Genomic DNA, 22,138 nt, shown 5'->3' on the forward strand with positions numbered 1-22,138 from the left:
TTCCCTGATGGCAAGTGATGCGGAGCATTTTCTCATATGCATGTTGGCCATGTCTATGTCTTCCTCTGTGAGATTTCTCTTCATGTCTTTTGCCCATTTCATGATTGGATTGTTTGTTTCTTTGGTGTTGGGTTTAATAAGTTCTTTATAGATCTTGGAAACTAGCCCTTTATCTGATATGTCATTTGCAAATAGCTTCTCCCATTCTGTAGGTTGTCTTTTAGTTTTGTTGACGGTATCCTTTGCTGTGCAAAAGCTTCTTATCTTGATGAAGTCCCAATAGTTCATTTTTGCTTTTGTTTCTTTTGCCTTCGTGGATGTATCTTGCAAGAAGTTACTGTGGCCGAGTTCAAAAAGGGTGTTGCCTGTGTTCTTCTCTAGGATTTTGATGGAATCTTGTCTCACATTTAGATCTTTCATCCATTTTGAGTTTATCTTTGTGTATGGTGAAAGAGAGTGGTCTAGTTTCATTCTTCTGCATGTGGATGTCCAATTTCCCCAGCACCATTTATTGAAGAGACTGTCTTTCTTCCAATGGATAGTCTTTCCTCCTTTATCGAATATTAGTTGCCCATAAAGTTCAGGGTCCACTTCTGGGTTCTCTATTCTGTTCCACTGATCTATGTGTCTGTTTTTGTGCCAGTACCAGACTGTCTTGATGACCACAGCTTTGTAGTACAACCTGAAATCTGGCATTGTGATGCCCCCAGATATGGTTTTCTTTTTTAAAATTCCCCTGGCTATTCAGGGTCTTTTCTGATTCCACACAAATCTTAAAATAATTTGTTCTAACTCTCTGAAGAAAGTCCATGATATTTTGATAGGGATTGCATTAAACGTGTAAATTGCCCTGGGTAACATTGACATTTTCACAATATTAATTCTGCCAATCCATGAGCATGGATATTTTTCCATCTCTTTGTGTCTTCCTCAATTTCTTTCAGAAGTGTTCTATAGTTTTGAGGGTATAGATCCTTTACATCTTTGGTTAGGTTTATTCCTAGGTATCTTATGCTTTTGGGTGCAATTGTAAATGGGATTGACTCCTTAATTTCTCTTTCTTCAGTCTCATTGTTAGTGTATAGAAATGCCACTGACTTCTGGGCATTGATTTTGTATCCTGCCACGCTACCGAATTGCTGTATGAGTTCTAGCAATCTTGGGGTGGAGACTTTTGGGTTTTCTATGTAGAGTATCATGTCATCGGCGAAGAGGGAGAGTTTGACTTCTTCTTTGCCAATTTGAATGCCTTTAATGTCTTTTTGTTGTCTGATTGCTGAGGCTAGGACTTCCAGTACTATGTTGAATAGCAGTGGTGAGAGTGGACATCCCTGTCTTGTTCCTGATCTTAGGGGAAAGGCTCCCAGTGCTTCCCCATTGAGAATGATATTTGCTGTGGGCTTTTCGTAGATGGCTTTTAAGATGTTGAGGAATGTTCCCTCTATCCCTACACTCTGAAGAGTTTTGATCAGAAATGGATGCTGTACTTTGTCAAATGCTTTCTCTGCATCTAATGAGAGGATCATATGATTCTTGGTTTTTCTCTTGCTGATATGATGAATCACATTGATTGTTTTACGGGTGTTGAACCAGCCTTGTGTCCCGGGGATAAATCCTACTTGGTCATGGTGAATAATTTTCTTAATGTACTGTTGGATCCTATTGGCCAGTATCTTGTTGAGAATTTTTGCATCCATGTTCATCAGGGATATTGGTCTGTAATTCTCCTTTTTGGTGGGGTCTTTGTCTGGTTTTGGAATTAGGTGATGCTGGCCTCATAGAATGAATTTGGAAGTACTCCATCTCTTTCTATCTTTCCAAACAGCTTTAGGAGAATAGGTATGGTTTCTTCTTTAAACGTTTGATAAAATTCCCCCTGGGAAGCCATCTGGCCCTGGACTCTTGTGTCCTGGGAGGTTTTTGATGACTGCTTCAATTTCCTCCCTGGTTATTGGCCTGTTAAGGTTTTCTATTTCTTCCTGTTCCAGTTTTGGTAGTTTGTGGCTTTCCAGGAATGCGTCCATTTCTTCTAGATTGCCTAATTTATTGGCGTATAGCTGTTCATAATGTTTTTAAAAACGTTTGTATTTCCTTGGTGTTGGTAGTGATCTCTCCTTTCTCATTCATGATTTTATTAATTTGAGTCTTCTATCTGTTCTTTTTAATAAGGTTGGCTAATGGTTTATCTATCTTATTAATTCTTTCAAAGAACGAACTCCTGGTTCTGTTGATCTGTTCCACAGTTCTTCTGGTCTCGATTTCGTTAAGTTCTGCTCGAATCTTTATTAACTCCCTTCTTCTCCTGGGTGTAGGATCTATTTGCTGTTTTTTCTCTAGCTCCTTTATGTATAAGGTTAGCTTTTGTATTTGAGTTCTTTCCAGTTTTTGAATGGATGCTTGTATTGCGATGTATTTCCCCCTTAGGACTGCTTTTGCTGCGTCCCAAAGATCTTGAATGGTTGTATCTTCATTCTCATTAGTTTCCATGAATCTTTTTAATTCTTCCTTAATTTCCTGGTTGACCCTTTCATCTTTTAGCAGGATGGTCCTTAACCTCCACGTGTTTGAGGTCCTTCCAAACTTCTTGTGATTTAGTTCTAATTTCAAGGCATTATGGTCTGAGAATATGCAGGGGAAGATCCCAATCTTTTGGTATCGGTTCAGACCCGATTTGTGACCCAATATGTGGTCTATTCTGGAGAAAGTTCCATGTGCACTTGAGAAGAATGTGTATTCAGTTGAGTTTGGATGTAAAGTTCTGTAGATATCTGTGAAATCCATCTGGTCCAGCGTATCATTTAAAGCTCTCGTTTCTTTGGAGATGTTGTGCTTAGAAGACCTATCGAGTATAGAAAGAGCTAGATTGAAGTCACCAAGTATAAGTGTATTATTATCTAAGTATTTCTTCACTTTGGTTAATAATTGATAGATATATTTGGCAGCTCCCACATTCGGGGCATATATATTGAGGATTGTTAAGTCCTCTTTTTTAATAAATCCTTTAAGTATGATATAGTGTCCCTCTTCATCTCTCACTACAGTCTTCGGGGTAAATTTTAGTTTATCTGATATAAGGATGGCTACCCCTGCTTTCTTTTGAGGACCATTTGAATGGTAACTGGTTCTGCAACCTTTTATTTTCAGGCTGTAGGTGTCCTTCTGTCTAAAATGAGTCTCTTGTAGACAGAAAATAGATGGGTCCTGCTTTTTTATCCAGTCTGAGACCCTGCGCCTTTTGATGGGGTCATTAAGCCCGTTCACATTCAGAGTTACTATTGAGAGACATGAGTTTAGTGTCATCATGATGTCTATTCAGTCCTTGTTTTTGTGGAATGTTCCACTGAACTTCTTCTTAAAGGGGAATTTTAAGAGTCCCCCTTAAAATTTCTTGCAGAGCTGGTTTGGAGGTCACATATTCTTTTAGTTGCTGCCTGTCTTGGAAGCTCTTTATCTCTCCTTCCATTTTGAATGAGAGCCTTGCTGGATAAAGGATTCTTGGTTGCATGTTCTTCTCATTTAGGACCCTGAATATATCCTGCCAGCCCTTTCTGGCCTGCCAGGTCTCTGTGGAGAGGTCTGCTGTTACCCTAATACTCCTCCCCATAAAAGTCAGGGATTTCTTGTCTCTTGCTGCTTTAAGGATCTTCTCTTTATCTTTGGAATTTGCAAGCTTCACTATTAAATGTCGAGGTGTTGTACGGTTTTTATTGATTTTAGGGGGGAATCTCTCTATTTCCTGGATCTGAATGCCTGTTTCCCTTCCCAGATTAGGACAGTTTTCAGCTAGAATTTGTTCAAATACATATTCTGGCCCTCTGGCCCTTTCAGCGCCCTCGGGAACACCAATTAAACGTAAGTTTTTCTTCCTCAGGCTGTCATTTATTTCCCTTAATCTATCTTCATGGTCTTTTAATTGTTTGTCTCTTTTTTCCTCAGTTTCCCTCTTTGCTATCAACTTGTCTTCTATGTCACTCACTCGTTCTTCCACCTCGTTAACCCTCATCGTTAGGACTTCTAGTTTGGATTGCATCTCATTCAATTGATTTTTAATTTCTGCCTGATTAGCTCTAAATTCTGCAGTCATGAAGTCTCTTGAGTCCTTTATGCTTTTTTCTAGAGCCACCAGTAGCTGTATAATAGTGCTTCTGAACTGGCTTTCTGACATTGAATTGTAATCCAGATTTTGTAACTCTGTGGGAGAGAGGACTGTTTCTGATTCTTTCTTTTGAGGTGAGGTTTTCCTTCTAGTCATTTTGCTCAGTGCAGAGTGGCCAAAAGCAAGTTGTATTGGGAAAAGGAGAAAAAGAGAGGAGAGAAAGAAGGAAAGAAAAGAGAAAGAGAAAAAAAAAGGAAGAAAAAAACGAAAAAAAAAGAAGAAAAAGAGAAAGAAAAAGAAAGAAAGGAGAAAAAAGGGGGGTGGGGGCCTTCCCAAATCAACAAATCAAAAAGCAAAACAAAACAAAACAAAACAAAAAACAAAACAAAACAAAAAACAAAAAAAAAGAACCACGGGGGAGTATCTTCTGATTCTGTGTACTTTAAGTCCCTTGGTTCCCCCTGGAACTTGTCCGTCTAGCTGGTCTTCTGGGGGAGGGGCCTGTTGTGCTGATTTTCAGGTGTTAGCAGTTGGGGGAGCTGCTGTGCCCCTGCCTGGTGCAGGGCTCAGTGGGGGTTGTTTACCCGGTGAGGCCCCAGGAGCAGCAGCCCTAGTGGCGGGGCCAGCTCTGCAGCCCTGGATTCAGCTCCGGCAGGAACTACTCGGTCTGCAGGGCCTGGAGGCTCCGGGGCGGGGCCGCTGATCTGCTCAGCTGGGGCAGGAGCGTCCTTGCTGTCCTGGGCCCTCCCGGCCTCTGCCTGTCCCGGGGAGGCCGGATCCTGGGCTGTGTCCCGGCGCCCTGTGCTCCGGAGCCTGCGCTGTTGGATTCACGCTCCCGGGCCGCGCAACCCCCTCCGCGGAGCTGCCGCCCGAGCCCCTCCGAGCTGCTCCTGGAACCGCGCAGCCCCCTCTGCACGGAGCCTCTTCCTCTGCCCGAGCCCGTCCGAGCTGCTCCCGGGGCCGCGCAGCCCCCTCCGCGGAGCCACCGCCCGAGCCCCTCCGAGCTGCTCCGGGTCCCGCCGTGCGCGCTGCAGCCCTTAGGGAGCTCGGCGCACTCTCCCGGGGCGCAGGTGTCTGTTACTGTCCCGGGGAGCCCGAGGGCATCCCCTCCCTTCTGGGTCCTGCTCCAACTCCCTGCGAGCCCCTTTCCCCCGGGAAGGTCGGTGCAGCTCCTGCTCCTCCGGGACGGGGCTCTCCTGTCCTGGGGACACTCGCCCCGGCCTCAGCCCGGCTCCTCGCGGGGCCCCTCCCCCTTGGAGGCCTTCTGTTTCTTTATTTCTTTTTCCCCGTCTTCCTACCTTGATAGAAGCGCGAACTCTTCTCACTGTAGCATTCCAGGTGTTCTCTCTTTAATTCTCAGGCCGTAAAAAAAAAAAAAAAAAAAAAAAAAAATTCTCAGGCCGAATTCATAGATTTTCAGGATAATTTGAAGGTTTTCTAGGTAATTTGGTGGAGACAGGTGATTTGGAGACCCTACTCTTCCACCATCTTGCCCCTCCTCCAATCTAAAATATTTTATTTACAGAGAGACAGCACCCAGATGTCCATCAACAGATGAATGGATAAAGAAGATGTGATATGCAATGGAATATTACTCGCCATCAAAAAGAATGAAATCTTCCCATTTGCAATGATGTGGATGGATCTAGAGGGTATTATGCTAAGCAAAATAAGTCAGAGAAAGACAAATATCATATGATTTTACTCATGTAGAATTTATTTTTTTAAGATTTTATTCATTTATTCATGAGAGACACAGAGAGAGAGAGAGAGGCAGAGACACAGGCAGAGGGAGAAGCAGGCTCCATGCAGGGAGCCCGACATGGTACTCGATCCCAGATCTCCAGGATCATGCCCTGAGCTGAAGGCGGCGCTAAACCGCTGAGCCACCCAGGCTGCCCTCACTCCTGTAGGATTTAAGAAACAAAACAGATGAACATAAGGGAAGGGAGAGAAAAATAAAATAAGATGAAATCAGAGAGGGAGACAAACTATAAGAGACTATAGGAAACAAACTGAGGGTTGCTAGAGGGGAGAGGGTGGGGATGGGGTAACTGGGTGATGGGCATTAAGGAGGGCACATGAAGAAATGAGCACTGGGTATTATATGCAACTGATGAATCATTAAGCTCTACCTCTAAAACTAGAAATATACTATATGTTAATTAACTGATTTTAAAGAAAAAAATGTTTTTATTTATTTAGAGATAGTGTGCATGAGCAGGGGGAAGGGCAGAGGGAGTAGGAGAGAGAAATTCGAGCAGATTCCCCACTGAGCAAGGAGCCTGACACAGGGCTGGATCTCACCAACTGAGATCATGACCTGAGCCGAAATCAAGAGTCAGACACTTAACCAATTGAGCCACATGGGCCCCAGGAAGAATATTTTTAATATCAGTGAAAAATGAGCTCAGTTTACTGTGAAGTTGATACCAGCAGCCATGGCCAATACTTCTCATGAGTTCATATATATTTATGGCTGAACCTTTGTGACTGACAGACATCAGTCACAGCAAAGTCAAGAATGATAAGATGATTTGGAGCAATGGAAGACTGAGCTTTGACTTGATGCTGACTTGTAGGAAAACAAAAATACTGCTAATTTTCAGGGTACTGCCTCTAAACTCAGGGCTTCCAGAGTTCATGTCTCTAGAAAATGTAGCCATGCCTCCTTAAGAATACTAACGTTCAAGCCTGGAGAAGGAAGTAGGAAGACAACTCACACATTAGGTGATAGGCATTTGCCCCATCGCTTTGCCACAGGCCATGCCATGAAGGTAAAAGCCAGCTCTGGAGAGCCACTTCTCTGCCGAGTATTCACTCACGACCCTCTTCACATTTATTCTCTTGCTCTATCTCCCACTCTCATCTACCAGCAATCTTTCTCCCTGGCTCCAGTAAGTGTCTCTCACCCTCCTTATTTTTGTGGACCCATTCAGACCCCATTTTTCACCTCCTCACTCCTACCTTTACTGTACCTCCAGTTTTTAAAACATTCTTAAGTTCAACAACCAAATCAACTCCAGGTAAAGGACAAACTCCCTGGCCCATTACCTCCACACAACCAGAGCACACCCCTAGCCAGACCAGGCACAGCCCCCATCAGGAAAGGGGGTGAGAGAGCTTAAGGGTATATATTATCCTAACTATACCTGTACCCCTATGTGCCCTAAAGTTCAGCACAATGTCTTATACCAATGGGTCCTTGATAATTGTTTATTAAATTGAAATTACGGGCAGCCCCGGTGGTGCAGCGGTTGAGCGCCGCCTGTAGCCTGGGGCGTGATCCTGGAGACCTGGAATCAAGTCCCACGACAGGCTCTCTGCATGGAGCCTGCTTCTCCCTCTGCCTGTGTCTCTGCTACTCTCTCTCTCTCTCTCTGCATCTCTATGAAGAAATAAATAAAATCTTAAAAAAAACAAAAGAAATTACTGGGGCACTTGAGTGGCTCAGTGGTTGAACATCTGCCTTTGGCTCAGGTCATGTTCCTGGGGTCCTGAGATTGAGTCCTGCATCAGGCTCCCTGCAGGGAGCCTGCTTCTCCCTCTGCCTATGTCTCTGCCTCTCTCTGTGTGTCTCTTGTGAATAAATAAATAAAATCTTAAAATAAATAAATAAGTAAATTGAAATTACTTGGTGGTCCTCTCCTTTACTGAATTTTCTTCCAACTCACCAGACAGAAGTGATTCACATTGTCCTAGGATGCTCAGGGCACCCATTTCCTATAACTAGACCTCTGCTGGATCAGACTTCCCTCCCAACAAGGTGGCATGCATAGCTCACCACTCTCCAACAGATGAATTTTCATGTAGGTACCCACAGCCACTCAACTAGTATATGACAGAGCCAGGATTTGGTCCTAGCTCATCTGGCCCCAAAGCCTGTTCTCTTCAATTCTTACAGATTGTGCTGCCTTCGTTCATCTACGTGATATAGTACACAGAGGAGAATGTCCTGCCCCCAAAGACCTCCCATACTCAGCAGGCATTATGCCCTGTCCCTAAAGAAGCTCTCAGGACTACAGTCATCAAAAGACTCCACTGATCTGCCTAGGCCTGGGACTAAGGTAAGATGAGTCTGACCTGGCATGTGCATGACCCTGTAAATAAGTGCTTCCTTAAATTTTGCACCATAGAAGGTTCAGCCACTCTAGCCATTCTAGAACCCTAGATTCTCTTAAGGATCTCCTTTGTATATCTTTTTAAAATATTATTTGAAGATATATAAAATTATCTCATTTCTGGAGTGACATCACCCACATGACTAAGACACTCCTCATTTTTGTCCTCTCTACCTCAACAACAATAATTTGGCACTCATCCACAAACAAAAGTGTCCTTGTGGGAGCTGTCCGATCTAGCATCCATTTGCCAAGGAACCTGAGAGGGGCACATCCATGCATCATATAATAGGCATAGAGACCTCTTTCTTAACTGTGTACCCTACAGTGACCCATAACCAGCTCCAGTCCCTCTCAGCTGTGGTCTGAGAGGAAAACAGTCATAGACAATTATCCAGGGATCAAAGAGCCTTTATGGAAGTCCAGGTTTCCAATTAAGATGTTCCAACATACCATTGGAGGAAAAAAAAAAAAATACTAGTTTAAATGCATTAGAAAGAGTAAGAGGAACAGTTTGCTTTACCTATATCATCCTTTCCCCAAGACAGCACAGTTCAGGGCCAACAGCCATCTCAGTCTATGATTTCTCCTGTGGGAAGAAATGAGAGCGTGGGAATAAACACCTGGCTTCACTAGCTGTGCAGGATGCTGCCAAGTAGGCCCATTCCTCTCTCACTTCATCCAGAACCTTGAGTCATGAGCTTCATGAGTAAGGGGCACAAAGACAAGAGGTAAGCAGCAGATAGGAATCCTGGAGAGCTCTAAAAGGATGTGATCCTATTAACAATGTCAAAGACTCCATCAAACCCACCCTCAACACCTGGCCCACACATCCCCACAACTGGCACCTGGGCATCCTCAGTGTTTTGTGTGCCTCACCCACACATAATCCTACCCAGTGGCCAGTTCTCAGGGCATGCTACCAATGGCAGTGAGAACAAGCTTCGGCAGAAGCCTAGTGAGTAGGCACAGAAAGTCATTCCAACCTACAGGCCAGGGAGAGTCCATAAACTTTTTTTTTTAATTTTTTTTTTATTTTTATTTATTTATGATAGTCACACAGAGAGAGAGAGAGAGGCAGAGACATAGGCAGAGGGAGAAGCAGGCTCCATGCACCGGGAGCCTGATATGGGATTCGATCCCGGGTCTCCAGGATCGCGCCCTGGGCCAAAGGCAGGCGCCAAACTGCTGCGCCACCCAGGGATCCCGAGAGTCCATAAACTTAACATTTCATGCCACCTTCAGGAAAACAAAAGGGAAGCTGTTAGCACTTAATCTTATCTGTTGCAGAGGGAAGGCATACAAGGTTTAGAATTCTGCCACAAGAGGGAGCAAGAAGTGTGGAATAGGTGTATCCATAGAAGGTCTAAGAAAGCCTCAGAATCCCTAGCAGGACTAATGAAATGTATTCCTCTCCTGAAGTCAGTAAAGACAGGAGGAAGTGACGGCTACCTCAATGCAAAGACAGCAACTCAAGAATTCAAGGAACACAAAAATCAGTTAAACATGACACCACCAAAGAGTCACAATAATCTTCTGGTAATCAACCCCAAAGACATGGACATCTGCAATTTGTTCAATAAAGAATTCAAAACAGCTGTTTTAAGGAAGCTCAATAAGCTACTAGAAAACACAGGAAGACAATTCAATGAAACCAGGAAAAAAATTCTCAATGAGGAAAAAATAGTCCCTTAAATGGAGTTGGAGAAACTGGATAATTATATGCAAAAGAATAAAACTAAACCCCAATCTTATGCCTCTCACAAAAAATAACTCAAGATGGATTTAAAATCTGAAACCACAAAACTCCTAGAAGAAAACATAAGGGAAAATCTTCTTCATATTGGTCTTGACAACAATTTTTTTTGATATGACACAAAAAGCACAAGCAACAAAAGCAAAAATAAATAAGTGGGACTATATCAAACTGAAAACTTCTGCACAGAAAAAAACAACAACCAACAAAATGAAAAGGCAACCTAAAGTATATCTGCAAATCATGTATCTGATAAGGAGTTAATATCAAAAATATATAAGGACTAATATAACTCAATAGCAATAATAATAATCCAATTTAAAAATGAGCAGAGCATCTGAAGAGACATTTTCCCAAGAAGACATACAAATGGCCATCAGGTACTTAAAAAGATGCTCAACATCATTAATCATCAGTTAATAGAAACCAAAACCATAATGAAATATCAACTCACATCTGCTACAATGGCTGTCATCAAAAAGACAAGAGATACACAGTAGATAAGAGTTGGCAAAGATGTGGAGAAAAAGGGAGTTTTTGTGCAGTGGTAGTGGGAATGTAAATTGGTATAGCCACTATAGAAATAGTGGGATATGATCCAGAAATATCACTTCTGGATATATATTCAAAGGAAATGAAATCAATATCACAAAGAGATACCTGCACCCCTGTGTTCATTACATTACCACAATAGCCAAGATATGGAAACAACCTAAGTTGTTTCATGTACATTCATGTACAGATGACTGGATCTTGAAAGAGAGAAAGAGAAAGAGGAAGAGAAGGAGGAAGAGGAAGAGGAAGAGACAAAGAGACAGAGACAGAGATAGAGATAGAGATAGAGATAGAGATAGTTCTAGATAACTAGATTTAGATAGAGAAAGACAGACAGACAGAAATAGTAGAGATATAAAATTCAGCCATGAAGGAAGGAAGGAAATCCTGCCATTTGCTACAACATGGATGGACCTTGACAGCATTACGCTAAGTGAAATAAATCAGAGACAGAATGACAAATACTATATGTTCTCACTTATATGTGGAATCCAAAAAAGCCAAACCCATAGAAACAGAGATTAGAATGATGGTTGCCAGGGGCTAGGGAGTGGGGAAAATGAAGAGATGGTGATCAAAGGGTATAAACTTCCAGTTATAAGACGAGTAAGTTGGTGGCTATAGTTAACAATACTGTATTATACACTGAAAGTTGCTATAAGAATAATCTTAAATATTCTCACCACAAAAAGAAATGGTTAATCACGTAAGGTAATGGAGGTGTTAACTAATCCTAATTTGGTAATCATTTCACAATATAGAAGTTGATCAAATCACCATGTTGTATACCTTAAACTTACACAATGTTGTGTATCAAATATACCTCAATAAAAAGAGAAAAAATTATCTCATTCCTATAAATTTATTTCTACTTTTCATCAGTCTTGTGTATGTACATAGAAACCCCAAGGTAAAAGTAGCAAAAATACTCAGCATGTTGCTTGAGCCAAGGTACTATCAAAGGAAGGAAGTCAAACCTGTACAAAGCCATTTGCTGTGGTTGATCCTATAATAAGAAATTAAAGTAAGAGAATATGAAGTGTCCAAAATGGGATAGCTTTTTTTCACTTTCCTTTATCATACCATTTAATTTGCCAGGATTTTTTTTTTAATAATAAGCATGAGTTGGGGAAGCTGGGTGGCTCAGTGGTTGAACCTGCTTTTGGTTCAGGTTGTGAACCTGGGTGGCTGTGGTTGAACCTGTCTTTGGCTCAGGTTGTGATCCCAGGGTTCTGGGATCAAGTTCTGCGTCAGGCTCCCCACTGGGAGCCTGCTTCTCCCTCTGCCTATGTCTCTGCCTCTCACTCTGTGTCTCTCATGAGTAAATTTTAAAAAAAACAACTCTATAGATGTCTTAATATATGCATTCCTAATTTCTTCACAAAATTGATCCTTTCTTGATCATCTTCATTGTTATGGGCTGAACTGTACCCACCCCCCATCAGGTTCTTAATGTTGAAGTCCTTAACACACAGTATCTTCATATGGGACCATATTTGGAGATAGGATTTTTAAAGAGATAATTAAGTTAAGGTAACATTATTAGGGTGGGCCCTAATCCAATATGACTGGTATCTTCATAAGAAAAGGAAATGTGAACACCAACACTTACAAAGGAAAGACGATGTAAAGACCTGGGAGTATATGGCCATCCACAAAGCAAGGAGAGACCTGGAACAGATTCTTCCCTCAGAAAGAACCAGCCCTGCCAATACCTTTATCTTGGATATCCAGCCTCTAAAACTATAAGAAAATAAATTTCTGTTGTTTAAACCATCCAGTCTTTGGAACTTTGTTATAGCAGCCCTAGCAAACTAATATACCATATATGCAGTTGGTACCACCAACCTCTAGTAGCTAAAAGCCAGGAATCTGACAGTCCTGAAATGCCTCTTGCTCACCCTCAGATCAAATCTATAACCAAGTCCTGTGTGTCAACCTACAAAATATACTTCAATCTGTCTACTGCTCTCCATTGCCACCACCTGGCCCAAGCAACCTGATGACTAAGCATGATTCTTGTCCGTCACCTCTAGAATAGTAGGAATGGATTTTTGAATGGAAACTTAAAATTGCCTAATGCTAGCTAAACAGGATTGGGGTGGTTAGGGAACAGAAGGTAAAGAGGCAGGGGCCACAACTTTTGACAGGTCCTGTGCCAATAGCTGAGTGGACCTCTGGCTTTTGACAATTCTGACCTTTTTAGATTTACTCTGACCCTCATCACCTGCCTCATTATTTGGGCTTGACCTCACAGGGCAGACTTCAGATCCAGGGCCCTCAAGTCCCGTGTACCCGTTGGTTCTTCCTTGCCCATCTGCCTATCTGTCTGCCCGCTACTGTCCTGGTTCGCTCAGACCTTCAGCACTTGAAGGTGTCCAGCAGCCCTGCTACCAGCCCTTCAGTTCTGCCCCTACCACCAGCTCTTTCCAAGAGCTTCTGGGCCTGAGCCTTAACCCTCAGGATGCTCCTCAGGCTCAGCCCTTCCATCTATGCAGGGAATGCCCCTAAGCTGATGGTTCTCCAACCCCTATAAAAGAAAGACCAATGCGCTCCCCTGCAACCCAGTACACAACCACCTGGACCCTGTTTACCTCACCAGCCCTGTCTTCTATACTCCCCCTCCTCTCTTCAATACTCTAGCAATCTACTTGTCTCCCAAATAGGCAACTCAGTTTCATACTTCCATGTTTCATTCATGCTGTCCCCTCCCCTCTGCCTCCAATGCTTTCCCTCCACTTTTACTCCTGGCTTCTTCCAATTTGTTCCTTGAGCTTCAGATCAGATGACTACCTTCCTCCATATTGCATCCCTCACAGCAGCTCTAGCTACCTCCCCCTCCTGCTCCTGTATGTCCTTCTCTGACTTTACCCATTATATATTAAGTATTTGTTTATTTTTTTCATCTTCGTCACTAAACTATGAGCTCTTTGAGGGCACAGACCACCTCTTACTGACCGCTGTTACCCACCCACCCCCCCGCCTAACATAATTAATTGCTCACATAGAGTAGGTGTCAAATAAGTGTTGGTTGAGCCAAACTGGACTGATTCGCAGGCCCACTGTACTCTGTATCCCAGGCACCAGCCTCCAGCAGGGTGACAAGTTTCACCCTCTCCACAGCAGGGTGTCTGGCTGCTGCCTTTCCTGAACTGAATCACATGATAGCTGCTTTAAATGAAGTACACAGGTAGTGTAGCCTAGATGGCTTTTTAAAGTTTCTCAAGGAAAAGAAAATTGTGAAATGCCCCACTGGGGCCAGGAAGCAATCTCTCCTAGTCCAGACTTGTGCCCAAAGCCAGCTGCTTGGGCGGGGAGATAACGGGGCCCCATGCTGAGCTGCCACCAGCTGACTCAGAAAAGTAACAAATTGACAACATTCAGGAAGAAGATTCCTCATTTCCAATAGTATCATCTATACCCTGTGGCATAAAGCACCTCCTGCCTTATTAACGTCTTTTACATTTTTTAGCGCTGAATCCAAGGTGAAAGGGAGGAGGGGGAGAAGGTACGTCTGTACCAGAGTCCTTTAGGAACCAGGAAAATGCCGTGGCAGAGATGAATTGTAGACCCAGAAATAGCATTTTTTGGATGAAATGTATAATGTTCACTCTTTTTCAAAAAAAATGTTTAATACAGCCCAAATGACATCATATCAGGTCAGACAGAGCAGAAGGAAGGAAAAAAAATACTGAGCATGAGAAGGATTTAATACAGACAGGAGCTTTCTAGAATGGATTCCACACCACACACACTAAAGACCAGAAAGAAAAATCTTCATCAAAAAAGATGTCTCCCCTTACCACAGTTAAATACTAGCTGGATTTACTTAGGGTTTTTAGCTATCTGCTATACTTCAAATACTAACATCAAAACTTGAAGGAAAAGAATATTTAGCGAGTCTAGTCAAGCTTCCCCGCCCCCTCACAGCTATGCTTGTGAAGTAGGGGGGTTCCTTATCATATTCACTAAACCCAGTAAAATTCATTCACCCAGGACCCCTCTGAGTCCCTACTTTAGCTTCCCCATTGCCTAAGACTCCGGTTCCCACGCCTCCCCCTCCCCGAAATCATAAGCAGTCCTATGTGTCACTGAATTATAGAATTCTAGTGGTTGACATGTCCCCATTAGTATTCTCTTGATTGCAAGTAACTGTAGCCTACTCAAACTCATTTAAGCAAAGAAAAACAAGGGGGAGAATTTCTTTATTATAAGGTCACTAAGCTGTCTAAGAGAACCCAAGAGGGAAAATGTAGCCTTTCTCAGGAAACAACTGGAAGGTGAAACTGGAAGTCATCATGATTTCTTTTCCATCTCTCATCCCTGATTCTCTCTGCAAATCTGCTTCACTGTCCTGCTTCTGCAGACTACCATTTCCTGATCCTTAGCCCACAGGGCAGATTTTGTAACCCACAGCACATAAGGCACCATGTTATAGCTCCACAAGGAAACTAAATAACTGGCTGTCTGTACCTCCCCCGCTCAGGTTCAATTCCGAATTCCTGGAGAAGGGAATCTGATTGGCCTACCTTGAGTTAGGTGCCATCTCTGTCCCAGTCAACTGTGGCTAAGGGGATACATCCTGCAGTGCATACAGTTGCCTTGGGCTCACCCAGAGCATCTGGAAGCAGTTCCCAGGGTAGAGGAGTTTGTGCACTAAGGTACAGAAGCAGCACTGTTAGGGTTAAGTGGACCACTGTGTCTCACTTAACCCTAACACAGTGTGAATCCTGTCCAATCTGCCCAGAAATCTGAACCAAGTGAGCAAAGAGAAGGTGTTTGGAATAGGGATTCAAGAGATAGATAGAAATAGATAAATAAAGTATAGGCATCAAAAGATGTCAAGGAATGAAAAAGCAAGACAAGTATTTTGGCATGGTTTTAAAATAATCATTTATCAAGAAAGAAACCACAACCATGGCTGAAATTTTAGACAGCTAACAAAGAAGGGAGATGCAGTACTCTGGTGAAGAAACAATTCACACACAGACATGCAAAACACTAGAAGGGCAGAGATGATATGACTGAAGTTTTCATCCACTGAGTTATACAAAAGTGCTTATAATTTTGTTTTCTTTTTTCTACCTTGGTGAAAAATTCTTAATTTTCATAATACTATAGAACCAATAAACTCTGATATATATAGAACTACTGTTAAGATTGTTTCATATTTCTATTTTAATTAAGCTGAACCATGTATAATTGCCATTTTCATAAGCCAAAGCTGACAAATATCAGCAATTTCAAAGTAACATTTTTCAAAATATCATATACGTCCTTTTAAACAGAACTATAGACTTATCAGTCCTTGGGACTACTCGCTGCACCCCTGATTCTGGCTTCTGGGAGACAACCATTTTCAGCTCTTACGACCATTTCTTCTGATTGCTTTTTTTTAAAAAGATTTTATTTATTTATTCATGAGAAACACACAGAGAGAGGCAGAGACATAGGCAGAGGGAGAAGCAGGCTCTCTGTGGACTCGATTCCAGGACTCCAGAATCACACCCTGAGCCAAACGCAGATGCTCAACTGCTGAACCACCCATGTGCCCCTGATTGCTTATTTCTAAATAATATTAACAGGTTCTGATTTCTTGATATTTCTATTTTATACTTTATATGTCAACTTCCTCCTATGGATGATATGAACCATCTCAATGCCATCGAACGTATCAGATAATATACCAGTTCCAGTAGTTTTCTTAGAAACATTCCTACCAGAGACTTCCAACCTCCTGCTCAAATTTCACCTGGTGCTCTCTAGACCTACAAACCAGCTGATTGCAGGAACTTCTCTTCTTCATCATCTTGGGAACTCCTTTTGCCTCTCTCCTGTGTTGCCTCTCCCTGCATTGACCTGATATTCTCTTCTTTCTTGGTTTGCAATCTCACTCTGTGGAACACACACCCAATAATACTTTGAACATCATGCAAAGGAATTCATTCATAAGAACTTGTATGTCTGCAAATGTCCTTCTACCTTCAATCTTGATTGATGGTTTGGCAGAAAATGGAATTCTAGATTGAAATGTATCTGTCCTAGAATTCTAAAAGCACTATCTTCCTTTTTCCACAGTTTGTATTGATAAGTTCCATGCCACTCTGATTCCTGATATGTTATATAAACCTGCTTATTCTCCTAAGATGACTTTTTTAAGATTTTATTTATTTATTCATGAGAGACACACACACACAGAGAGGCAGAGACACAGGCAGAGGGAGAAGGAGGCTCCATGCAGGAGCCCGATGTGGGACTCGATCCAGAGACCGTGGGATCACGCCCTAAGCAAAAGGCAGATGCTCAACCACTGAGCCACTCAGACGTCCCTCCTAAGATGATTTGAAATCTTTCTCTGTACCCCTGGTGCTCTGAAATTACTTGAGGTTGTAGTTTATAGTCAAATTCTGTTCCTTCATTTTGCTGGGCCTTTAAATCCAGAAGTCCCTGTCCTGAAAACTATCTTGTATTATTTTGGTAAGTTTCTCTTATATTATTTCTTTCATAGTTTCCTTTCCTCCAGTTTCTCTCTTCCCTCTTTGGGGCTCGATTTAATCAAATATTGACATCTTGAACTGGTTCTCCAGTTCCACTTTCTTTCCTATTTTCTCTTTTTTTTCTTCTATTCCTGAGAGACTATCTTCCACATTATCTTCCGCAGTGTTGTCTTCAAACTCACTTATTGAATATATCATTTTATCATATTTTTTTCTTTTTAAAGATTTTATTTATTTATTTGAGAGACAGAGAGAGTGAGAGAGAACACGAGCAGGGAAGAGAGGGAGAAGCAGGCCCCTCGCAGAGCAAGGAGCCCTACACAAGGCTCAATTCCAGGACCCCGGGATCATGACCCAAGCCAAAGGCAGATGCTTACCTGACTGAGCCACCCAGGTATCCCCATTTTTATCATATTTTAAATCCCAGGGGCACATCCATGTCATATCCCCTCTTCTCTCTCTAAGGATACCTCACATAACATTACCTCTTACCTCTCTAAGGATGTTTAATTACAGGGAATGTTTGAAGTTTTTTTTAAGCTTTCTTCTTTCTCATTTGTGTTTCTTCAGAGTTACTTTTTCCTCATGTGGGTCACTATCTTGACTATGAGAGATTTTTTTACAAATATCTGATGACCTCCGGTTGTCCGTCTAAAAGTGAAGTCCTTAAAAAGCTGACTGGAAGGTTTAGGTGCATCTTGTTGGCTTCTGGGCTTTACCGCAGGGGATCAGGTGGTTACCCAGGCACTTTGTGTGTGGGATTCCAAATACCAATGTCTGGAGATCTGTTCTCTCTTGTATTCTTTGTCCTTGGGGGTTTGTACTTTTTTCATCCCTTCTGGCATTTCAGTGAGATTTGAGAAAGGAAAAGAAATAAGCATACAGACCCACTACCTTGAGTTGAAAGTGCTCTATTAGATTTCCAACCATTAATGTCTCTTTCGAGGAAATAGGAGTTCACATGTCTCCTGTGTGTCTCTAATACCATCTTTCTGCCTGCTGGTGAATCAGTCCTCAGAAGTTGAGGATGTCCCCTTTATCTTTTCCTCCTGTGTCACTGCACCCATCTCACTGGGTTCACAACCCATTTGTGGGTTCTCACTGGTTTCTCTAATTTCTTGAATGCAGAAAACAGTCAGCATTTTAGGGAAGTAACTCACCATCTCTTCCTGCTTCCTGCTTTAGCGGAAGCAGCAGGGATCTGCTTGCCAGAACACACCTATTTATTGCCTATATAATTAACATGGTTCTCACAGCCCCATCTAGCTACCAATCCAGAGTGACTCTAGGCCTATCACACCCTGTGGGGCCCTTCTTTGCTGCCACCCAGAATCTGGCATGGAGCATGGGCTTCCTGTGGGCAGTAGTGTGATTTGGGAGTGGGGGATGAGAAGCATCTGCTTTAAGACAACTCTGGGTTTTGCCCCAGCTTGATCAAATATTCAACCTCTCTGAGACTTAATTTTTTCATGTGTGAAATGGAGATAATATAAATATAGTGAAATAATATTTCAAAGCCTTAGTTGATATGTGGCTATATAGTATACAGGGACTACTCTCCTACCCATGTTCTGCAACTAAAGAGAAGGACATCCACTGACACAGCAACCTTTGGGAACAAATGTGCTCCATTCTTTATCTTTTAAGGTCAGTGGACACTTCCTGGGTTTAAGACAAGAGCACGTGCAAACAGAGATGCAATAGATAGAAGAAGCAGAGATTTGGCCTTGGACTTCATAGCAAATGAAAGCACTCCAAGATGTAGGAGAAGGAAAAGAGTTTGGAAAGAAAGAAGACACTCTTTAGGAACCTAACTCCCTGCCTCTCATTCCCTGGGACAGGCCCAGGCTGGGTGGAGAGGCTCTGAGAGTGGAGAGGGCTGTACCCTGCTCATCCTAGAGCTCTGAAAGTTGGCCAGCAGCCTTACAGAGGTGACAGTGACAAGTTGTGGTTGTGGCTGTAGAAGTCTCAAGAGTTTCCATGGGCATGAAGGGAAAGCAGAAGCTTGTTGAGAATGAGCGCCTGTGAGCCAGCCTGGAAATAACCATAGTACAGGCAAGGGGGCCCCATAGCTGAGGCTGGGGAGGGCAGATCAGAGGTGACAAGACCAGGAGTAGGGCCAAATCAACAGAAGAAGTTATCCCTACTCCCAGACGAAGCACAAACCAAGATGGGAAGAAATATAAAGAGAAGCAACTGCAAGAGATATCTCATCAGTGAGGCAACCACAGGCCAATGCCCACCAGTGCAATGCCACCAGGTCCTAAAGGCTCCTTTGAACAAAACACAGGAGTAATGGGGGCAGGGAGAACTATAGACCTTGAAATGTTTACATTTTAAACCAGAAGTGACAAGAAAAATGAATATATTGGGTTGAAAAGACTTAAAACTATGCTAGATTACTTTTTTTTTTCTTTTTTTTTTTTTTTAGCAGCCGGAATAGGGATTTGGAAACTGAGTTCAATGTTAGAGAAATGTTTAAAGTGTCATTTCTGGGATCCCTGGGTGGCGCAGCGGTTTGGCGCCTGCCTTTGGTCCAGGGCGTGATCCTGGAGACCTGGGATCGAATCCCACGTCGGGCTCCCGGTGCATGGAGCCTGCTTCTCCCTCTGCCTGTGTCTCTGCCTCTCTCTCTCTCTCTGTGACTATCATAAATAAATAAAAATTAAAAAAAATAAAAAAAAATAAAGTGTCATTTCTTCTCATCTGAGAAGAAGCTATTATGACTATAAGAGTCATCATGGTTGTATTTGCTTTATGTAGTTCGAATTGTGATTAAGCGCGTTCTGCCCATGAAGTCCCTAACACCAGGCTTGGCACATAAAAAGAAACCAAAACTGTTAGTAACATTCATTAGCCTTTGCCTACCCCTTCCAGGGTTAAGACTAGAGCACCTAGAAAAATAATGCAGGGAGCAAACACTCTGAGCCTGGGAGCAATACTTAACCCTGCTTACGTGGGTCCCCCAGGCCAGAGAAGCTTCCTAGATACTGATTCCCCTGTCCCTATATTTCTTTTCTGCAGTGCAGACCAAGCTGGGCTTGTGGCTCTGACCCCTATAAACTACTGCTTTCCCTCTGCCAACCACACTCTGAATTCTCAATCTGCCCAGAAGACCACCATTTAGGATCACTGAACCTCCCCTCTTTTTTCCCATTTCAATATGAAGCCTATGGTACACCCACAGTCACTCTAAGAATGTTAGATAAATAATGCAGTTTACTCAGATGCTGTATGTTCAATTCAGCTTTCTTTAAAGAGAGATGATATGGAAAGACCCTAACTGCAGAATGACAAATTTTTCAAAACATCTGTGGCCCGAATGAACCAGTCTTGTTGAGAAGTTCCTTCTACCATCGGGAGGGCCCTAATTTCATACCCACGTAACAGGTTGCTTCCCTCATTTTACAGGTCTTCGGCTGGGTCTGCAATCTGACGTATCAATTTCTTTCTTCTAGGAAAAGATGAGCTACTAGGCAGCAGAAGATGAGATTTTCAGGAAAAATTTAAAGGAATTTTATAGCATGCTTTTGTCATCCATACCACCCGATGACAGCTGGCCTCCATAAATACTTATTAAAATTAATATTGTTTGAGCAAGTCAAAAGAGAAGAAAACACTTCTGCAAGTCTATGCATAACATAACTCTCCCCTGCACAGAGCCTGGTACCATACACGATAGAATCACACGATGGGTTATAATGCTGTTGTGATGGAAAGAACATTGTGCCAAGCATGAATAAACTCTGTCCAAATAGCCTTTTGGAATAAACACTCCCAGTTTTAGAATCATTCCACCTCTGTGATTTACCAGAAGCATCCACACACATAATATTACCATCTGGTTATTATGACAATGATTTGGTAAAATCTCACGTCAAACCAGCCCTTGCCCGAGACACAATACAAGCCTGTGGTCAGCACCTACTATTACAGATATAATACATCAAAGGCTTTGGTCCCAGATCCAGAACTACAAAGAAGCCAGGTCTACACGGACTGCTATCTTCAATATGTTAAAGGGCTTTCTGGTGCACTTGTGCAACTATAATGGTGATGCTCTCATATACAGTACATTATAATTCACAAAGGTGCTTTTCCCAATTTTATTCCAATTAATCCTCACAATATTATAAAAATAGACATCATTATCCCTGTTTTATAGGCGAGGAAACCAGGGCTCATTGAAAATAAGTTAGGTTACAGAGTTAGTAAGTGGTAGAACCAGAATTTGCACCCAGGTCTCTGATGCTGTATCTGCATTTGTTCTAGCAGAGCCCTGTGGATTGTTCCAGGGCATAGTGATACTATTCCCAGTAATTTTCTTTTGCCCGTGACCTTCCCCAAATTTCAGGCAGCAGTTAGGGCAGTCTGGGCTTACTGCATTGGAAAGAAAGGGCATAAAAAGCAAAGAACAAAAAAGTGAGTTTCCAGCTTTCCAGTTGAAAATAGAATTTTGGAACTTCTGGCAGGAAAAAATAGCTTACGATCTCAAAATCTTGGCTTCTGAGTACAAAAAGGCAGTGTTCTGTAAACAGTAGAATTAAGAAGACATGCCTGAGGAAGAGTAATTCAGTTCCCTACCCAAAACCCCGCCGGCCAAAAGGAGGTAGAGACGGAGGGAGAGTCCCAGATTAATGCAGAAGCGTGGGCCCAGCCCCCCAGGTGGGTGTTCTGGACGCTAGGCCTTGCAGTGGATAGACTCTGAGGTGCACCGCCACTCCCCCGTCCCCCCCCCCCCCCCCCCCCCGTAATCTCTACCTCCTGGCACTCACGCCTTTGCAGAATCCCCTCCCCTTGAGTGTGGGCAGGACCTGTGACTTGCTTCCAACTAACAGAATATGGCAAAGGTGACAGAATGAATGTGATTATGCGTATGTGACTGCACAGCATACAATTTTAGTGCCGATCTTGTAAGGAGACTCTCCCTTACTAACGGAAAAGCCAACTGCCACGCTGTGAGCTTCCCTATGCAGAGGACCATATGACAAGGAACTGAGTGCTGCCAACGACGCTGTGAGCTTGGAACAGATGTTCCCCCCGACTGAGCCTCAGGTGAGTGAAAACCCAGCCCTGGCAGTGCCTCAAACTGCAGCTTTTGTAAGGACTCAGC

The 22,138-nt window shown here is 42.8% G+C and overlaps 1 long non-coding RNA gene across 1 annotated transcript in view; it reads right to left on the minus strand.

The window, feature by feature from the left end:
- Positions 1-5,856: 5,856 nt before the first annotated feature.
- Positions 5,857-22,138, minus strand: part of LOC140614452 (uncharacterized) — a 54,915-nt gene continuing 38,633 nt past the window's right edge. Inside the window, exons 2-3 of the long non-coding RNA XR_012015305.1 lie at positions 8,741-8,806; positions 5,857-6,003 (exon numbers count right to left, since the gene is read on the minus strand). This is a non-coding gene — a long non-coding RNA (uncharacterized lncRNA). The remainder of the gene's footprint in view (positions 6,004-8,740; positions 8,807-22,138) is intronic.

This window comes from Canis lupus, chromosome 22 (genome assembly GCF_048164855.1).
Source record: "Canis lupus baileyi chromosome 22, mCanLup2.hap1, whole genome shotgun sequence".
Taxonomy (NCBI): domain Eukaryota; kingdom Metazoa; phylum Chordata; class Mammalia; order Carnivora; family Canidae; genus Canis; species Canis lupus.